This window comes from Ischnura elegans, chromosome X (genome assembly GCF_921293095.1).
Source record: "Ischnura elegans chromosome X, ioIscEleg1.1, whole genome shotgun sequence".
NCBI classification, from domain to species: domain Eukaryota; kingdom Metazoa; phylum Arthropoda; class Insecta; order Odonata; family Coenagrionidae; genus Ischnura; species Ischnura elegans.
This window is the reverse complement of record NC_060259.1, coordinates 12785182-12807286: the sequence shown is the minus strand read 5'-3', so window position 1 is coordinate 12807286 and position 22105 is coordinate 12785182. Positions and strand designations below refer to the sequence as shown.

The 22105-nt window shown below is 40.7% G+C and overlaps 1 protein-coding gene across 1 annotated transcript in view; it reads left to right on the top strand.

The window, feature by feature from the left end:
• The first annotated feature begins 10595 nt into the window (after positions 1 to 10595).
• The window catches only part of LOC124171349, a 140311-nt gene continuing 128801 nt past the window's right edge, over positions 10596 to 22105 (top strand). Inside the window, exon 1 of the mRNA XM_046550507.1 lies at positions 10596 to 10910. The gene's annotated coding sequence lies outside the window, so the exon portion shown is untranslated. The remainder of the gene's footprint in view (positions 10911 to 22105) is intronic.

Genomic DNA, 22105 nt, shown 5'->3' with positions numbered 1-22105 from the left:
GTTAACCTTTAGTCGTCAACACTGATGTTAATAAATGGAAAATTGTGTCACTTGCATTTCCTGTTATTACGTTAAAAATTGCAACACCTTGAAATAGTCCCACCAAAATGGGCTCCATCCACAAAAATCTGGCCCTGATTTAGAGGCCGAATTGAGGATCCTCTTTTGCAATATTCGTGGGTCAGACAGACTCCTTCCAACGATAGCGTTTCTTTGCATGTTGTTTACAACAATTTTAATTTTCTCCACTGAATTTGATACTCAAGAATGAGAAACATCGGGATTTTAAAAAGTCACCAAATGAATATTTCATTCGCTAACCATGTCTGTAGGCCTGAGAGTGAATTGAATAAGGCAGTGCTGGAAGGAAAGGGAGGCTCCCAGATCACTTCTTCAATACTCCATGGAAACCTACCTTAATCGGTAGAATACTATTAAAAAACCGTTTCTATTCAAAATAATAGTTTTGAAGTTTAAAATTTGGCCTCGGCTCTACAGTTAACAGGTGAGTTGGAGCTACGGGCTCTTGTTTACATTTGCTCCGAGGCCGCGCGAATCAAACGCCAGCATGCCTGCCACCTAGGCGGAGGATGGTGTAACTGCATGCTCGAGAGAGGCGAAGAACGGGGCCGCTCCCGCGGTCAGCTGATTCCGTCGCGAGAGAGCAATTTCCCCTCACTCACTCCATGCCGAGTCATTTGCCGCTCAACATAGGCAGGATGTTCAGCTCTATTCATTCACTCAGCCGAATGGTGTAATGCTTGACGCCTGCCGCGTGAACGGGGATGAAATTTCATTTATTTATGCTCATCGCCACGAAAATAGCACTATTTGGCCTTTACATCGGAGGGGCATAGGCGGATCCAGGGGGGGGGGGGGGGCACGGGGGCACGTGCCCCCCCCAGACCCTTAAAAATATGATAGATTTTTAATACGGCCCCATTATAATTTCGTTCGTTTTGTATAACAAGGTATCCTTGTGCATATCCCCCCCCTGAACAAAATCCTGGATACGGCCTTGCTTGTGCCCCTCCCAGAAAGAAATCCTGGATCCGCCCCTGCGGAGGGGGGTACAATAAATAACAATGGAGGGCCACAAACATCATGCCCTGGTTAGGGTAACTTTGTTAGACGAGACTCGAACCCGAGACCTTCAGTTTGGCAGGCGGGGACTGCTTCCCGCCACCACCGGTATTTACATGAATTTGCTATGAGACCCAAATTCCCCTGCTCCGAAGATCGAACCACGGATCTTTGGATTTCTGAGCAGACCTCTTAATTATCCAGGTTCCTTAATTCCCACGTCAATTGACTCATGTAGCCAGGTGTTTGTCTATCGCTGTCCACCCGAAATGACAACGAGAAAAATAAGGGCCCAAACAGCCAATGGTCCGTGGTTCGATTCTCGGCCCAGGAGAATTTTTTTCAAGGCATATATATCCGTGTTGTTAAAGTTCAAGAAAGATCTAAGAGAATGTACACATTTGTTTCTATTGTTTTTGAGGAAGAGAAAATTAAGTTATTGCGTCTGCTTGATGCTTTCGCAGCGCTCGACTTCAGTTCTCTCCATGGTTGGCTGCGTCCAAGTTGATTTCCGATGAAGTTTCGTGGCCCGTGCTGGCCACATCTCCACTCACGATCAGACATGATCTGAAGATGCTGAGCCACGAAACTTCATCGGAAATCAACTTGGACGCAGCTAACCCGGGAACTAGGGAGAGAACTCAGAGCACTGTTGTGCAAGAATGTGAAGAAAAAACTGGTGGAAAGTCTTATCTGGAGTGTAGTGCTTACAAAGCGGAATCGTGAACTGTTGAGGGTAGAGGAGGTGTGAAAAGGCAGAGTGGACAGGGGGGAGAAGGAAGGAAGGTCGCAAGAGCATGGATTATGTACGTAAGTTCATTTCATGGAATCAGCGCTTCATTTACGGACTATGTTGTCATTCTCCAATGCTTCGTTCGCCGGAGGTGAAGGTTCTGAAAAGGATGGTGAGTCGGTTAACTAGCTACTCGAGCGTGCCACATGGGCTTGGGCCTGATAGTTCAGTATTATTAGGGCTCCTAGATTATGGTAAATGAAAGCTTCACTTAGCGGTATAAAAATGGACCAAAAATCAGTACATAAATTCGGTAAAAAGATCCATTTCATAATAAAGGCGGTAAAAAACCGTTGAATAAAACCGCCTTTTCCAGGAACAAAAATACATTTATCGAGCCAAATGCTCTTAAGCAACACATATCGAAGGGGGAATATTTATCACAAGGTAATACACAATATTGATGCTTAGATTATGACATCAACAGAGAAATATCAATGAAAACTCCAAACTTAAATTAGCCACTTCTTTACAAAAAATAATGAACATTTTACTTGTGCATACAATTTTATAGCATATAATAACTAATGTATTCATCCAAAGTTGACTAAAATTCGTAAGTCCTCACAATATTCTTTAACGTGTTCTGCTGACGTATCCGATCTTGTCCACCTTGTTAATACAGGAATAGGGAACAGGTTGGCACATTTTTCTTCATTAGGGTACTTGTTCCTTAGGTGTGACAGGCATCGGTGATTTCTTCAAGAACAAAGGTTTGCACAGTGTAACACGGAGGGCTGCCCAGAGTGGGGGCAGATGTGGTGCACTGCCCCAGGCCACAAATGAAGGGGGCCATTTCTATTTGGCGGGTGGGCGGCCCTTGAAACACGTGTTGAGCTCATGAAGTTGCATAGACCATATATGCTGGCTACTAAGTTGAGCTTGTCGGCCCAACACTGTATATGTACCATGTCTTCATTAAATGGTACCATTAACACGTTTAAGCCCAAACCCGAATATACCTTGGGATTTATATTTTCTGCCAGGGACCCGAGCCGGAGTAGAGCTCCGACTTTCGTATTTGATTCTGGGGAAAATATTCTGTGCGTATTTCTCGGGCCTGAACTATTTATCCTCTTTCTATAGCTAACTGGTCTTCGTGTATGGCAGGTGCTGCAATTTAGTGGCTCCTAAATGTGACTTTTCAGATTAGGAAATAATTTTATTTAAAAAAACAATAAATGGCCAGCGTTTCTCGCAACCTTCACATGAAAATACCACGGGCTTCAAAATGTTAAAGAGTTAACACATGTAAGCATATACCTAGCAGAATATGTAGCTATTCCTTCTACATTTTCAAACTTAATGCCTCAGTCTTAGCAACCTCAGTAACCACTTTCAGTATTGCTCTGGAATATATTGCACCACTTGCGTTCTCCAAAACCCAAACTCCACCTACGTAAATGCACTGCTTACTTGAGTTAGTAAGTGGCTTTATAATAACAATGAAGACGCATTTTCCAGTTCAGTCAGTAGTTTCGTCGCAAACTATTCTAACTGACTTATTCTTTTACAGCTTCTTTTAACGCCTAAGAAAAACTAAAGACGGCAGTTGTGGAGGACACCTCTCAAAGCAAGATTTTCTATTTTTTTCGAGTAGTATAACAGCCTTTGTAAATGCTTCTGTTAAATCAAAGTTGTACAGTTCTTTATCGAGCTTGGTTGTCATTGATTAATCTAAAGAGTCTTTGAGTGAAACCTGTCGTGCCGATGGCCCAGCTTCATGGGAATTGTTGCTTTTGTGAAGAACTGTGGCTAGTTGCCTCTGCCAGGAATCCTCATGATCCAATCTATTATTGCATTGCAGAATTTGCACATGACAATTTGGTTTTGTCTGTCAAAAACCTAAACTCCTTCGCCAGCACACCTTGTAATCCTCGTAAACACGTTACCGGATATCGGCATTCCGAACGGCAAAAAAATCACCCTTAGCAATATGAATTTCACTTTTAACCCACGTATTAACCTCTTAATCGTTAATAAAAATCAAGACATTTCCCGCAAACGAATTTCAGACGCGTCGGAGGACTGCCGGAGAAGGAGCTTCGGAAATTGTTGCGCACGGCGGCCATCATGAAAAATCGTTTCTATGACGAAAATACTCGATCTTAGTTTAAATATATCGCAACTCATGTTATTTGATTCCAAATATGCCACCATACCAGCTTTTTCGGACGCAGTCGGGGGTTGTGGGCTGCCATAGCGCAGCAGTAGTAGCCACGGCCCTGAACGCGTTCGCTACGAGGACGGAGTTATTTTTCGGAACTCACGTACTTTGTGGCCGCTTCCTGCCCTAGCTGCTGCTGAAGCAATCCGTTGTGCTAGGGGCGTGTTGCAATGAGGAATTAAAGCCAAAACTTTGGTGCCCTACCGAATCGCTCGCGCATTCATGGAGGTTCACGTAGCGGCCGGCTTCCAATGCGCATCGAGGCCTAGCGCTCAGTTCTGAATGCACCCGTGTCTTCAACGTGCTATCGGCCGCTTTGCGAGCTCTTTTTCACGACGCTAGTCTGAACAAGCAATGTTTGGTTGGTTGGAAAAAAGAACTTAATGGCGGCGTAGCAATGTCGATGATAACTCTTCGAATGAGAGTTTTTGGGATGATGTAACGCGGCGGCGTCGAGAGTCCGTAGTTTAAATTCGCGGCTAATTCAACTTTATTCGCGAATTGGTTTTTAAAAAACTAGCGCTTTTTGGTTGTTTGAAATTTAAAAAGAAGCGAAATGATCAAAAATCCTTTCAAAATCGTTAAGAAAAAATAGCGAAAAAAGTCAAAAGCATTAAAATTCGCGTAAAAACTGAAAATGTGCCAAAATTAGCGAAAAATTACAAAACTTCGCTTTCGCGAGAATCAAGGAGCCCTAAGTTTTATCAATCCCCACGTAAATGATTGTTTCACCCTTTATGATCCTACTCTATCGTGCATTTATCAAAATAAAGTAGCCGAGGAAATAGATCAAATGCGTCAATTTCAACCACGTTTTAAAGAAGTCACTCTCTAGTCATTTTGTTTGTTTGTCCTTCCGGGAAAAATCTTACAATTCAAATTGAACCCACTTCCCGATTACCTATCGACTTAAAATGTACAGTGACGATCAAAAAGAAATGGCAATGTATTCTTACGCTATTTATACTTATACGAAGGAAGTATGAGCTGACATGTTCCAAAATTAAGAGTTGACTCTTCGCTCAGGTACTATCGTTTTCAAAAGTATGTAGACACCCACGAGCCCCACTTAACTGATGTGGTAGGGTCGGTAAAAACTTGGAAGGTTGGCACAGGAGGTAGCCTGCATCCCTCACCAGTACGCCAGCAATAGCCGACGAGGGCGGACGCGGGGGCGACCGGGCTAGCGAGACTGGAGTCAAACTACAGGCTCAAATGCCCTAGCGAATAGAATGCTCTGAGGAAACTCACGTCCACGCACAGGTGGGGCCGAGGGAGTGCTTTCTCGCGAGCTCTGTGGCGAGGATTTCCTCTCTTCAGATTCATATTTGGACTCACCGTGAACACGGAATGTGTATGTGGCCCCGTAGATGAGTAGGATTAATTCATGCGCATTTGATGCACTGAAGTTATGGGGGGGATTCGAATCTGAGGCAATTGTATTTTTTTTAATGGTTAATTGATAACATCAACATAATAGATATAGTTTACTCGATAAAAAAATTAACACCGAATTTTTTCAGCGACTAATTTTTTAACATAAATGACTCAATCTGCCTTAACACATTTATTTCAAAGCAAGATTATTCAAAGAGTGGAAATAAGCAGGGAAAGTGGCATAGGTTGTATTTTATCCTTGCTACTGTCAAATTTCCATCGATAAATATCTCTACTCACATTATGGACAATACTCAATAAATAGCCAGATACACTCGTTGTTGAAATCAGAATGATATCCCTAGAGCATGATGTTTGCAACTCAATCGATAACACTGATCAACCAAAAAATAATTATTTCTGTTCTAGCCATGTTTTTGAGTGATCCTCTGGTATTTTCGGGCTGATTCCGAATCGGCCCAGATGTTTTCCATCACGTTAAGTTTTTTTTAGGGCAATCGGATTCAAGGGAGTTTAACTAAATAAATTGTTAGTTAAAATAATGGGAAAAAATGGTACTTACTCGGAATTTTCTCGCATATCTAGCTTCTGACGAATCCCTTTTCAGTGTCCACCAATAATCTGAAGACATGTTGCTGAACTTTTCTTGGTGCCATTCGTGCATTAGTAAAATATTCTGGTGGAAACACTTATCAAGTTGATCACTAACGGCGCCAAGGTTTGTAGGAAAAATGTCCATGTGTGAGCCGATGAAGTGATTTGTTTTGAATACGTAGAGCATCCATTTTTTGTGCAATTTAATTACATTAACCACCAGCTCGTGATGATGCTTAGCCATTCTCTTTCCTAGAAAACCTTCAAAAGCATTTTTGAATGCCTTCCACGCGCTTCTTTTGTTGAACTCTTGCTGTCAAACTTCCGAATTCTTCAGCGCTTCCTAAAAAAATCTGTGGTCCAATAAAAAATCCTTCTATTGTCTGTTTTCACTGATTTTTAGGACATTTGTTTCAAATAAGTAAAACCTGCACCATTTTTGCACATATCTTTTACAAAATTTTAAAAAACCCCTAATTTAATACTTAGAGGTGGCAAAATAATATTTTTGAGATCGTAAAAAAGTTGAAAGGGACATTTTGGAATACAGGCACGAGTGCTTACGTTATACCCAATCTTTTTTCAAGTAATGATTTTTTCTCTCTGCTATCCCAATCGCAAAAGAAGCAGTAATATTTCGCGTTGGCCAACTGTATGTCTAGTAAAAATGCAGATACTTTTAATTTTCCACAAATTTTGCGTAGAGAAAAATTTACTGCATATTCTGGTAAGATTCTTTCATGTCAGTTCCATGAGATACTGCTTTCGAGGGGAGTTCAATTCCATTATGTTAGAAAACAGCCTTAAAACTGACGTTAAAGGAATCAATGAATATATTCATCTGTGTTGTATTCAAACGTAAGAGTATCCATAACAGAGAGAACATCATTGCAAAAATTAAGATTGTTTTCATGAGAATGTATAGTTGTGATTTTTTTGTATTTCGATTTAGCAAAATCCAACCCTTCAACTGTGATTCTAAGACTTCACTCTGCTTTTTAGACAAATTTAAATTGCGCAATAGATCACTTAAATCCTCCTGCGTCATAAAATGAGGTCTATCAGATATGTTTGGTCCGAAAATTGGATCTTTCGAGTTTTCGAATCCATCATTCTCACATGCTTTCTGAATATTAGCTAAGATTAACATTTTGCTTGGTTCCGGAACTGGTAAATTTTTCAATTAGGGCGAATTCTAGGTTGTTTGGATCTCCTACTGTGTGTTTTGACTTCGGTGTTATTCCTTTAATTTCTGTTTCATAAGAATAGAAGTCAGAAATATGATCCTTAGCTTCCCGCCGAATCGTGACGGAAAAATTCATACGACGTTTTCCATCAGTCCAACCAGTGAGAACCCTTTCACACCTGCTACACATCACAGAAGGCTCCAATTTTGTATCCAGGTCACCCAACGGACAGTCAAAATAAAGTCTAAAACACTGTCTCAAAATGGTAATATTCCTCCTCTTAGTCTTGAAAGTTATTTCATCGCACACGTAACAAAAGTCATCGTGGTAGTTCACGCACTGTTTAGGCCCATTCGCCCTTTTAAAAATGTCTGCCAAAAAAAGTATGTCTTGTAAATTTTTTTCAAATGGTGTTTTGTGATTGTCTACTTGAAGGGAACCAATGATAAAAAATTCAGGATAATTAAAAATACTGAGCAACATTACCTCGGTGATTTGAAATGGATTTACCCCACGATGAAAGCTAAGACACTTCATAACGATTACAATGTAATAAGCTGACATTTCCTGCGATCAACAAAATTCTCAAACCACCTGCAGATAAAAAACACACGTCTTTACGCGCCTACAGTCACATACTATTTTGAGTGGAAGCTGATTATGCATTGCATGGAAAAAAACGATAGGTTACTGCAAGTTTAATTATATATTTTGTTGGGATAGGAAGGCATGCCATCGTAGGACATGCTATAGCAGGAAATTATTATTTTTACCTATTCATGTTATTATGATATATTAATGAAATAAATTACTACTTTTGTAAAAGTAAAAACATACATTAAGCTGTCCCAATGAAACTGGACGTGATGAAAATAATCTAAGCCCAGATTCCGAATGAGCAAAAAATACGTCTAACATCATCCAACGACGTCTCCAGGACAAAATCTATGTTCACCAGTGTAGGAAGTTATGTGAGTAAAAACACCAGCTCTTTGCTTCCAATAGGAGTGCGAAATACAAATATCTCCAAGGATTAAGTGGAAGTAAATTGGAACATGAAATCTTTCACCCTTAAAAACGTACGAAGGGGCGGCCTGGGGTGATTGTGTGACCTCGGCTGGGGCCCTTGGGAAAATTTTGGGAAATCGCATGCCCATAAATGGATTTTGACGCTATTCTGGCTCTTAAAATGTAGAATAAAGTTAATTAAAGGTAGCAATTTCGTAAATAAAAATACTTACTAAGAAAAATGAAAATTACATAGCTTAAAAATTTAGATAGGTGTGATGGTTCTATTATTTATTTAGTATATTTGTACCTTAAAACCGCACTGAAATCTAAAAACTCTCCAAAATAACTTTCGAATAATCCTTTCAAAAAGCATAAGGTTCTCTTTTATCTTATAAAACCTTTATTTCATTAATTTCTTTTACAAACTTTGTATGCTTATTTAGCTGTAAATAAATCAAATAATCAGAGCTTAGAATTTTGTAATTGTTAAAAATAATTTGGTTTAAGTAATCTGAATTTTTTTAATACACCTTTAATATACACTTCGAGATAGACGCGAGCGTTGTGGGGGCCCTATAACCTCGGGGGCCTCGGAGATAGCCGACCAACCAACCTGACCAGACCGCACCGATCGGACAAAAATAAATAATTATAAATTATGACCGAATGGATATCATCCATTTCTGCAACGGAAATTTGACAGCAGCAAGGATAAAATACAACCTATGCCACTTTCCCTGCTTATTTCCACTCTTTGAATAATCTTGCTTTGAAATAAATGTGTTAAGGCAGATTGAGTCATTTATGTTAAAAAATTAGTCGCTGAAAAAATTCGGTGTTAATTTTTTTATCGAGTAAACTATATCTATTATGTTGATGTTATCAATTAACCATTAAAAAAAATACAATTGCCTCAGATTCGAATCCCCCCCATAACTTCAGTGCATCAAATGCGCATGAATTAATCCTACTCATCTACGGGGCCACATACACATTCCGTGTTCACGGTGAGTCCAAATATGAATCTGAAGAGAGGAAATCCTCGCCACAGAGCTCGCGAGAAAGCACTCCCTCGGCCCCACCTGTGCGTGGACGTGAGTTTCCTCAGAGCATTCTATTCGCTAGGGCATTTGAGCCTGTAGTTTGACTCCAGTCTCGCTAGCCCGGTCGCCCCCGCGTCCGCCCTCGTCGGCTATTGCTGGCGTACTGGTGAGGGATGCAGGCTACCTCCTGTGCCAACCTTCCAAGTTTTTACCGACCCTACCACATCAGTTAAGTGGGGCTCGTGGGTGTCTACATACTTTTGAAAACGATAGTACAGCAGAAATGTTATCGATTTGCGATCATTCAAAATCAATTCTAGCTGTTTGGCGAGGCTCATCAAATGTAAAAAATCGAGTTTGGAAATAATATGGCTATACATTACATAATTTATCTAAAAAAAGAGCTTTTTTCAATTGTAAAGGAGAAAATATTAAATCATTAAAATTAATTTAAAAACCCACGTTTTTAATTCGAACTAGAAGAAGAGAATAAATCACCCTGCCTCAGCCCAAGATCCTGCATTGAAATATTTCAGATAAAAGATTACTTGTTTGAAACGAAATACGTAGTGCCCATCAATTTCAAAATGTCAAATAAATTCTTTCTGTGTAAATATTCATTACAATGCTAAACTTCCTGTCAACTATATGATCATGAATTTATATCACTCCAGCGTCATATTTGAAGCGAATGCGAACCACGTTTGTGGATTTGGACATTTAGTATTTTATCCGTGAAATTTATACGTAGAACCAAGGGCCAAGGCTGGATGGTTGTTACAGTGAGTACTTTGATCGGGTAGTATGTCTTCACCAGGTAAATTGACAGTAATCTGAGTTGGCACCAGAATCTAGTAAACTGTTATTATCTACCAATACTAGGGACGAAATGAATCAGGTAAATGCTGCTCTGTTAAAAATGACTCACCCATGATATTCGACAGAAACAAATCTTGATTCACTATACGTATTTAGTTTACTTCGATACATATTCATTCACCGTCTACTTGATGAATGCGTAGCGAGGGATGAAATGGCGTGCGATATCACACTGTCTGGTCAAAATCTTACGGTGGGGTTCCACGCTCCCATGATGGTCAGGTCCTAGTTCGGTTGGGATGTGTGGAAGCGCAGACCCTGAGGAAAGAGTGTAAGAATTGTGGAGTAAAATGTGCCAGGAAAATACGCACGGGCCAAATGAAGGGCATTTGACGCTCATCCACGGAGGACCTGCAAGCAAGGTCGCTTTTTCTGCGTGACGCCATATTATTTACTCCCTCGCGGCAAACTTCAGAATAGCTGCTGCTGAGAGCATACCGGCCTCAGTTTCCTGCTGGAGGTGTTGCGGTGCTCGTCGAGTGCTGTGCTTGTGTGTCCACGGAGCAAGATGGATTTGGATTTCGTAGAGAATGGTCTAGCGCGCTACTGCCCAAAGCAGCGAACAAATCTCAATGCGATCGAGGAATACGTACCTACTTAGTAAGTGCCATTCGTGTTTCAAGTGCAGCTTAGTGGATGCTGCGTGACTCAATGCGAGGGTGACTAGGAATGCAGACCAAAGGTTCCAGAAGATAGCACAACTGGATGAGAGATGGCTTGGAGTCAGCCAGAAGAACGATTCCACATCCTTTCCAGTGAGTACACGGAGGACACAGCCAAATGAATATAGCAAATTATTTTATCTAAATCATTAACGCTTCAATGCTTGAATTCACTGGAAAGTTTAAAATTTGGAGCAATTACAAAGTTCTCCACCCATCGCCCTACAGTCTACACCCTTGATTTAAAAAACACTTAATCGTCATCTAATGTTAATGTTACGAATGGTTGATGTGTCGAAGCGATTTCATCTTGAAATTGAGAGCTACAGATTATTTCTTTATTAAGCATCCTCTAAAATCTCAACCCCCAAAGCTGTTTATATCCTTATTTTTCTTTGAGTAAATCAATACAGTATTGTCATGCAATGATTAAATCTTGTAGAAATTTGAAGAGATCTCGATGATATCGACACGTGATGTTCAAAATCAATCTTGAAAATTTAATTCTATAATCCCTGTTAGATGTCCTTATTCAGGGCCGGATTTACCCTAAGTTACGCCATAGGCACCTCTCCATTGAGCGCCCCTCCTCACTTCAGCCCCCCCCCCCACGATTTTTATGATTAGACATAGCCACTACCATTAGGTGACAGAGGGCGCCCCTTGGACTGAGACGCCCCTAGGCACGAGCCTATTTTGCCTTACGGTAAATCCCGCCCTATCCTTATTAAATGTGGCTCCCGTAGTGTCATGTCAATTGCTCAGGAATTAAAAAAATTGAATTCGCCTAAACGTGCTCGCTTATGTCCAAGAACATAGATTTATTATCTGCGAATTTCAATGATTTAGCAGACGACACCATTTGCTCGTAAATATTTGTTGAATGACTTTTTCACGTCTGTATTTAAATAAGGAAACAATCCTTCCAGGGATGTTCAAAAGTGGATCGCACCGCACTCATCACCGCACCGCGGACGTTTTTGAAAGGCGATTAAAATGCGACCGGAGGGGCAAGAGAAATCAGCCTCAGATGGGACGCAATGGCGCCGCCTCTCTCTCTCTGCAGTCCCCCCGGCCGGGCTATCGACTCCATCGAGCGCGATGGCGTCTCCCTGTGGCTAGTTGACTTTCTTAGGGCCGCTATACACGGCGAATGATTTCGTGCGCATGACCATTCACCGTGTATGACGCAACAATTCGCGAATGAACCGTCATGCGCATGATCATTCGGTGAAAATTAGAACATGTTCTATTTTGCTCGCATGATCCTGTGAATGATCACGTGATCATTCAGCATGATCATTCACCGTGTATAGCGGCCTTTATAGGTGTAGAATGAGCAGAGATGATGACGCGCCACGGACGTAGATAACTTGGGACCCACCCCTCCCACACTGTCGTTTTTGGTCTCGTTTTACTCGCTTAAAACTATTGATAATATTTTGAAAATTTCGGGACATATGAAATGGACCTTGGTTAAAGCCGTGTCCCAACTCGTTAGCCATTAGGCATCATGTATTTAGCCAGCCAGATTCTGGGCAGCCAACCACAACGGAGCATGAATTGGGACATCCTTACGCAGGTGCTGCTACATACTGGGCACTAGGCCAATGCAAAACAAGAGATAATCGGAATGATTTGAACAAATGATTTACAAAACTCACCCTAAATTGTTAAAATTTGATGTGTCAAGTGATTTTGAGTATTAGATGTCGGAGAAGAGTATTTAATCATAATTTTAGTGTCTAAGGCAATCTTTTTGTAATAGTAAAGTAGGGGTATACTTTCAAATTCGTATTTTTAGTTCCGTATGGTTTTATTTAAGAGGTTTTAGCTAAGTTTGTGGCGAAATGTTAGCGTATATTCCTTTTAATTGGTTTGTAACCAAGTATTTTTTCGATTTCCTTATATTTTAGCAATTTAAATTCTAGTTTTGTATTATTAATAACAGGTCTATTTAGTCTATTCAAAGGGTACCGTCTGACTTGAGAATTATTTTCAAAATTTATTTAAAGTATGGTTTACGTACATAAATCAGGTTTCGGTATCATCTTATAATCACTATAGATTTTAATTTTTGTTACTTATTCCGATTCCAATTTCGGGACTTTGTCCAATAACATATAATGATAATTGTTTATTCTTACGGGTGTTAACCTAATGTACAAAAAGTGTTAAATAAGAATTTAGACATAGTGTTACATAATTAAGTATACCTACATTAGAAGCATTTAAACATCAATAAGCATTATGTAACACGTTAAAAAAGTAAACGGTAGCAAAAGATAACATGTGATCGGTATAAAAAGTTATAAAATAACATATACATACATATGAAGCATATAAACATTAATTAGCATTAAAATTAACGCCGCCTTCTCTTTAACTAATTTCTCCGTAATTCTTACACTTCCATTAACGCAATTTCATTATTATAAACAAAAAAATAATAATAACTATTCGAACAAGTCTCAAAATATTAACACTACTTGCAAACAAGTACTATCCCTTGTTGACAGCCATGATGCCCTTTCTCCTGAAGACGCTTTGCACGCTTTGAATCATGGGAAAATTGGGGCGAAGGATGCACTCCTCGATGCCTAAATCTGGCGGCCGCGTTAGCTGCCTAAATTCCCTCCCTTATGCTGGCTAACGAGTTGGGACATCCTTCCAAGATGGCGTCATGGCTAAATCCTGCAATTGGCATAGCCAAATGGCCAATTGGGACACGGCTTAACTTTTTTTCTGATGCGTCAAATTTGGAAATTTTACCGTAGTATTTATCAGACATTTGAGAGACAGGAAAATGTTGACATTGGTTTACTGTTTATGCTCAAATGTGTTTCTCCATGACTAAATCACTCTCGAAAGTCACGTACAAGGGAGCCGCATGATCAGGGCGTGGTCTAAGTAGGCTGCCAATGGTGGCAAAATAAAATTTATTGCGCTGAGTATGAATACGGAATTTTGATTCAACCCTGAAAATGTTAAAATGTTGAGTGCCAAATCACTCATCCATCCGGGCGGCACACTTCGTCTCGGCTGAATAATTCTCATCTCTCTAATCCTCGCTGATTGAGTGCACTGAGGAGTGATTTCCATGTCCATGTCGTTGGCCACCTAGCGATTCTTTTACTATTAGCGCATGCAAAGTTTCGCCTCGCGAAATTGTTTTGAGCGTGGCTTTAGGATGGCGGAAAGAATGTAGAATGATACTTTACCCGACAACATGCAGTTCTCAATGTGTATAAGCAATGCCCATGTGTCGCTGACCACATTCATAAAATATGGGTGGAATGAACAGAAATCTTGGAAAATTAAACAAACATCTGGATCCGTGAGCTTCGGTACAAATGCCATGGGGAATGATGAACCCGAAGAGCGTAGTGGTCTGCGCAGTGGCTATGAAAGCTTAAGTTCGATTGCCGGATCAAGGGAAATGTTTTCTCACGGCAATTTACAAGCAATTCTTGGAAAAATGGGATGATGCGTTAATGATAATATAGTCGTGGTATAATCAGCGTGTGAACGACTAGTATTTTATACCACGTCAGCCGTGGTATGAATTCTGTCTGGGATGGCTCTAAAACAGGGATTTTCACCAAATGATCGCTTTTACTACTACAACAGTCCACTGCTAAGGCTCGAATCGTAATTATGGACAGCGACTGCGAATAAGGTAGGAATGGATTGAGATCTTGAATCGATCTATTTGCGAAGTTGAAGCAGTTCAACTTCGAACGCAGTGACAGTCGATGGCCATCAATATACAGCGAGAAGAAAATGTCGGTTAAACCACGTACACAAATAATATAATAACAAATTTCTTTATGTCAATTTATTTGTAATCAGGGATCAATGGTAAGCCACGATTTATTTCAATTTTCTCACGAAGAAGAGGAGAATACATTTTTTGTTCTTCGCCACCGTTACTTCTTTTGTCTTGTAAACTCTTGTCTTATTAATGTGAGACGTCATTCATCATGTTAATTTTGATTCTTATTTCGATAGCCATGAAGTGCGAATGTGACGTATTTCATGCTGCGAGTTGGTTATCGGTCCCCGCTTGGCCAACACCTTTGTGACGGTTCGAAGCATATTACGCACATTCCTCCTTTGCTGGAAGCGCGTGGGTGGCGCGCGTGGCCAAAGCGGCTTCACGCACGAAAATCCTTCATGCCAATTCGTACCCCGAGTGGACTCCACACTTGATCTTATCGGGAAGGAATTCAATACTTGTCAAAGACTAATGTGTCCGTATAGCAGATTTCATTGTGTACTAATTTGATAATTTTAATTAAATGAATTAGGTAGTGAGATAGTGTCAAATTTTCCATTGGGTAGAGAGAATGGAATGGATATCTCATTCACTCAGTGGTTCAACCCTACTACTCGTTCACCCTCATCTTCAGTACATATGTTGCCCACGGATGGGAATCCTATGAGGTATGCTTAATACTGACAATGAGTTGAAACGTGTGCAGGGATGCGCATGGAGTGTTCGTTAAAGGTGGATATGATTATGTAGTCGGCGTTAGAATATACGATAATAGGGTAGTTTCCTTCATAAAAGAAAACGAAAGGCATTGATTGCGATTCGTTACCCATTAGTGTATTCATAATATACAAATTATTTGGTTTTAGAAATACCGGTTTAGACGAATGGCAAAGGTCAATTTTATCCTCATTTGAAAAAGGCCAGATTGGCGCCCATGCGATGCCACTCCACGTGACGTCACAGGGACCTAGTTTCTATACGAGTAGTCAGGAGTTTTACATCGTCTGAGATTACCAATGCATGCATGAGGCACAGAGCTCAGGGAAATATGTCTTAATAATCACCTATTAAAACTGGCTAAGATCGGAAAGTTTTCTTCGTTTGATAAGGTATTAATAATACTTATTTAAGCCAAGCGCTACAAGCTAGCATGGTACTCTGCTACCTGCTAGCATCCTGCGTCGTATCAGCGCTCAGAGCCTCGCAAAAGGGCATCTCACTTGCGGCAGCGGGAACCAGAATGACGTCACACGGAGTTTTTCCCGGCATTCCTACTTAGCCGTCGCGTTTTCGCGCGCTTGAAATTTTTCTCTTTTCATTTAATCGCGAAAAATAACTATCGGAGAACGATCCCAATGTAAACATGTGGAAGCGTCCAATGTTGAGGGTGATATTTCGACAGTATTGATTGTGGGATTGGCTGCGCAGCCCAAATGAAAATCAAGTGACTCTTTTATACTTTCAATGCCGCTTCTTGTACTGCGATTGTGATACATTGCTTCCTTGTTGGACATGAATTCATTGTTTCGCATTTGCTCGACGAGAGTTATTGCCGCCTTGAGACCTTTTTATGCTCATTTTGGAAAATAAAAATACCCAAACTACCACACCACGCTCCGAAAATGCCGATAAACAGGCGATGACGTGTGTGGCGGCGCTGGAGATTGTTTTCCTAAGGCCCAGAGATTGGCTGGTTTCATCCATTTGGAGGGAATTTTTGAGCCTGTCCTACCTATAAATACGCTAAACCATTTAAAGAAATTCAAGAGCAGTGTCTTTCCAACAGACAGATTCAGGATGTCTTTTTTCCTCGATCGATAAGAGATTCTAACGGCAGCGTTAGAACTCACAAATAGATTGGGTGGCTCGCAGTGTAGGTATTTTGTAGATGTATCTTGTTGGACCAAATCGAATTTGGTACAAACGATTAAACCAGAAGCTTGATGGATAAAATTTTGACTGTGGGAAATGGTGCACGTCTGGTGCATCAAAATTTGAAGCAAATCTTTGGATGAAAATTTTACCGTAGGACACGGGGTTGGTAATCGTTTCCTCGCCATGAACTTCTCTATCATAATCGTTGCGTGGTGTTTTGTGACTCATATCACGAGAGGGATCGAGAATTCGGCGGAGATCATTTTGAAGGGCACCTTGCAAAGGAATGCGCATCCACGCGATTTCTGCTCTGTGCGCCCCCCAAACGTTTCCCACGCTTCCAAGAAATGTGTTTACAAACAGGCATCGCAAGTGCCGAGTTGACAAAAGGCTCCCTCTCACATCATCGTTTATATTGAGCCTCGTGTTGTTTGCATGTTCATGCTCTCCACGACTCTCGATTTCCGTGTTCACAACGCGCTCGACAATTCTGGAAGGTCGTGTCGGCCACCGTTCGCGGAAGCAATTGCTCCCGCCCAGCAGCGAGCGACCCCATGCCGACGCGTGTCCTCCCATCCCCTTCCGCCATTTCAGGATGGGCGACAATTTTGAGCCACGTCCGCCAGATGGCAGGCGCGTCGCCTCGCACGACATTCCCCCACACCCCGCGCGCGCGTGGCGGGCCCAGAGCGTGGGAACGGCGCCGCGCGGCCATTCCCAAAACAGGGGCACGTGTCGCCCCACACCCATTCGCACGCATGGCGAAGATCATTCGGGTCAGCACAAGTTTCGGATAATTGAGAGGATGAGTCGGATTGTGGTGGTCGTGCGCTTGGCTGCCGACCTCATGGTCCCGGGTTGAAATCCCTGCTGAAGCCTTGGGACACCACACTCTAAAATCCTCGCCGTGCCTCCAGTCCATCGGAGAAAACTGCCCCACCCCACTCTCAATGTGTTGACGCACTTAATTGCCGCGAAGTCCTGCAGAGGAAAGAAAAAGTGTAATGATTCAGTTAGGTTTCGAAACCAAAGCATGTTTACCAGAGTTACGGCGTTCAGTAACCAAGTATATCGATCCAATATTCTAGTAATGTCTTCAGTTAAGTATTTTGGATCAATAGAGACTGTATAGTGTGCTTAAAATTACGATTTTAAATAATTAAGTTCCAAACAAAGTGAAATATCCAACGGTGTCCCCGAGTCTCTAGGCCCCCGTGTCGCGGAGCCGGGACGTGCAGCGCGATCGAAAAATCGCGTTCATTAATGAAGGGGCAAACGTTTTTCAAAGATTTTTGCTCCATTCTCTTAAATGATGTCTATTAAATACTCTGAGGAAAAATTGGAGATATGTTTTTTCTTAAACTAAAGATATTGTCTACTTTATGTCAAATTTGGCCAAAAAAAGGGTCCGCCATTTTGCGACATTATACTGCACCAATACTAACCAAAAAGTTAAAAAATAATGGAAAATGTAGATAAAGTACCATGTTTTTGGAATATAACGTTTTTTACTGCATTAAAATCCTTCAAAAATTCTACCAGCAGTTTAACTCCGAATTTTTTCGGAGAAAAACGAGATCGGGCGTGTTTTTGGAAATTTGGTCATGTTTGATCCCCTGTATCTCAGTAACGGATTAGATATAGGAGAAATAACTTATTATACCGTGATCACCAACTATTTGTGAGTATATACGCCAAGTTTCAAGTCTCTACCTCAAAAAACGCAATTTTGGACTTTTGTCCAGCTTTTTCCGATTTCAGACCACTGTGCGACGCCTAGAGGGAAAGGGTGAGTGGGATGGGAGAATCTATTCGTCATCAAGGCGACACGACCTACCAATAGCGAAAACGAATTTGCCGTATTTAGAGAAATGCAAGATTATTCTAAGAAGAGAAATGATCCGGAGATCACATGGGGCGGACAGATCCTTTTTGTTTCGGTGAAAAAAACCTTTTCGATGAAAGGTGTCAGAAGCGTAACTAGGAGTGCGCTTTGGGGGGGTAGAGGAAGGGGAGACCCCCCAGGCAACGAGGGTCCCGGGAATATTTTTTTTTTAATGGCATGCCAGGAAGTACATTTGACATCATTTTGTTACATATAATTTACCTTTAACTAAAAAGCAGATACAGTTATTATTCGTTAAAATTTGAAAATAGTTTAAAATAATTTGTCTATTTGTCTGAGGCTTTGGGGGGGATCCATCCCCGCATCCCCCTTTAATTACGCCACTGAAAGGTATTGTTACGAAGATTTGATGCGACTCGAAGGCAATCGCTGCAATTAAATTTGCTGAATTCCCACACTTCAATCCATCTCAATGTTTGGCGTCACATTCAATTGAGTGCTCAACCTGCGTGTTCGCGACGAAGCCCTGGGCGCTGTGCCTCTGACGACCATTGTCGCCATTCCCGGACACTTCGTCCATGGCGATGACGATCGTCGCCAATCGGAAGCCTCCTGATCGTCCATCTTAGTCTTTTCATTCTCTTTGCAATCTGCAGCCTTTTTTTTAATTCGTACCAACTATTGCTCACGGCTCAAGTTTTATTTGTCTCTCCTTCGAGGATCGTTCGAGGGTAAAACGAATTCCTATGCGTAAACGTTCGTTCAAGTATCAAGCTCTCTTGTTTAATAGTTTCTCCGGAAAATAGAAATAGAATGCGTTTCTATGTTGTCTGGGTCACCCGAAAGAAAACATCTGTTGCTAAAGAAATCAAAGGCAAGCGCGGAGGTCTCGTATTACCACACCCATGTCAGAGCTGCTCTCTGCTCCCTCGGAGCGGTTTTCCACGATTAGAACTGCTTTCCTTAATACTTCATTTAGTTCAGGGAAAATATCCTTCTGCACTGGATCCAACATGAAGGCCTGACAACTGCGGAGTAGCATCACGTGTTAACTTCTTCGCCTGAAGACTATTTTTTGCTCTTTCGTCTTAACATTTGTTCAGCGAAAATTCCGCGGTTGCAAAACACTCAGTTAAGTAGATCAATCACTCATTTTAGTTATACCAAGATTTATTTTGATTCTGGTCATTCGCTCAATTGTTGAGAGAAATATTAAGGCGCCGGGCTTTAAAATCGTCTCAATGGCAATTTAATTACAGCGATTTGTTTACATGTTGACACATCCAAAGCACCATTGGTGCTGAATGGTGCAGGTGGTATTCAATGCATTTTCTAAATGTGTACCGTTATGTTATGCAATAAAATCACCGCTAGTAAATATGAACGTGTATTGCTTCAATTGGCGAAGATTACCTAACTCCTTGACGGGAATACCATGAAATTCATGTGCTACAATGTGCACTTCATTCTGTAATTCTTGTTGTTGACTCATTGGCTTTTATTGTCATGAACATATTTTACTGTGAATCGCTTTAAAGAAAGTAATATGAAGTAATAAAAATAAGGAGCACAATTAATATGTCATAATTAATTGAGTCAATGCAATAAGCTGATAAGCTTGCAAATCTTTTATTCTTTCCAATATCGAGGAAAAATGTGGTAATGATTTGAAGTAGTGGCTCCTGAAGCATGAATACGCCTCGATGTGGACTCTCAGTCTCGATCCGCGTGTGTCGACAGTGACTGCGACGAGAGCACGAGTCGACTGAGGACGTGAATGATCTGGATCTGATCTATTTGCGAATTTGAAGCAATTCAACTGTCAACGCAGAAGCTGCCGATTGCTATGGATATATCGCAAGCGGCGAAGTTAGATTAAACTACTCATGCAAAGACTTAATTTTTACGGCATTCTAAAAATTTAATTACGTTTGAGTGATCAATTCTATGCCAGATTTTAATGACATTTTCTCACAAAGAAGAGGATGTGATTATATTTCTCTTTCGCCACCGTCATTTCTTTTGTTTTTCCTTTCACGAAGCGCTTTGGAAACTCTTAGGAAACTTCAATGTCGATGAGAGTTGGGAGAGGGAGTTTTTGAGCCGCTGTTATTGCAGTCTGGTGCGACGCGTAAAAGAGGCGTAAAATATGATCAATCGATTCATTCAAAACGAACAGTCGGATCACGGCCGCCGAGCACTCGTCATTTGTCGGCGTGGATGCAAACGAGATGCTCTCGACTCCACCGGCTGCCAATACCCCCCCCCCCTCCCCTTCACTCCGTCAATGGCTGTTGACACCATAAGCTCTCATCGAAGAAACGTCCCTTCGATTTTTTGCATTCCATAAGCAGTACAAAAACAAAGATGGCACAATTGTATAATATGTTTCACTTATTTTCTTCCCAGTTTTTCACTTTCGTTTGGTCATAGCGCACGCATGGGTCATGCCAACCGTGGGTGCCGTGAAAACTGACCCATATTGATTGCCGACGAGTTGACTGACAATTGGTGGAAATTCATGGATAGCAATAATCGAAACGGCTGAAGTAATTTTCCACGCTTTTTAATTTACTCCACCGGTTTCAATGCTCTCACAGCAATATCAAGAGCTGTATTGATAAAGAGCAAGTAGAAAAAGTGTGGAAAATCACTACAGCTATTTGAATTACTACTGCAAAAGTGACTTTAAAAACCTAAGTAGTCTAGGATATAGTGCAAATTTTGATCATAAGAACCTGTGGTAAAAATAGGCAAATGTTACAACTTCTAACCTTCTGTTTATTTTATACTCATTGGGAGAGTTGCTTTATAGTTTTCACGGAAGAGGCCACATTGACAGGGGTGGCACACAGGAGCGCTCTCGGAACAAACCCTTAGAAATTTTGAAAACGCCCATGAACACTCAAGTACTTTTTATGCTGTCGGCTAGTTTTCACGAGCTTGAATTCCAAAGGCCGCTGTAGATTTCAAGCCCACTTCAAACTTAACTAATTTCAAAATAAACTCTTGAAAACCCGATGGGTAAAAATATGTATTTGTGATCAGGCTACATCTTTTTAGTTTTATTTTGATTGGACTTTAATGTACCAGTACTAATAATGTAATGGAGCATATTCCCGGGACCAATTTTTTTCTTGAGAGCAAGACTTATTTACTATATTATATTGGACTAGCTGACCCGGCGAACTATGTACCGTCTAATAATCAATGAATAGTTTAGTAAGAATATTTTTAAATTAAGAGTGGCGGTATTTAGTTTAATAATTACTTATTATTACAATAGAGTAAGAAAAAATCAATAAACCTACAAAAATAATTTTTACAATTCCTCGTTAGAAAGACATTTTGTCTATTCAATCTACATAGGTTAGACCGGGGCACATATACGGGTGTTTTTTCAATGAATTTTCTGACTTTTATGTAGTAACTTAGGAAATTTTAGATATTGCAAAAATTCTGAGGTAATGAAATAAATCTACTTGATTAGTCGACCGGAGTACGGCCATTACCGATAGTCAACAATTGCTTGAAGATTTGTTTACAAACACTGTACTGACGCGTTAACTCGAGCTGCTCTAAGATGGAATTAAATGTTTTTAATGCAATTTTAATATGTTTAATGCGTTTTAACGATTAAAATGTTTTAAATATTTTTAAGCTCAGTCAATTAATTGATAAAAACAAAACAAATCTTCTAGTTTTGACTGGCTTCACAGATTTTGCAGTGTTACCAGATCCTACAAAAATACCTCTCAGAAAAAGATTAGTTTTTTTGTGAAATTTTAT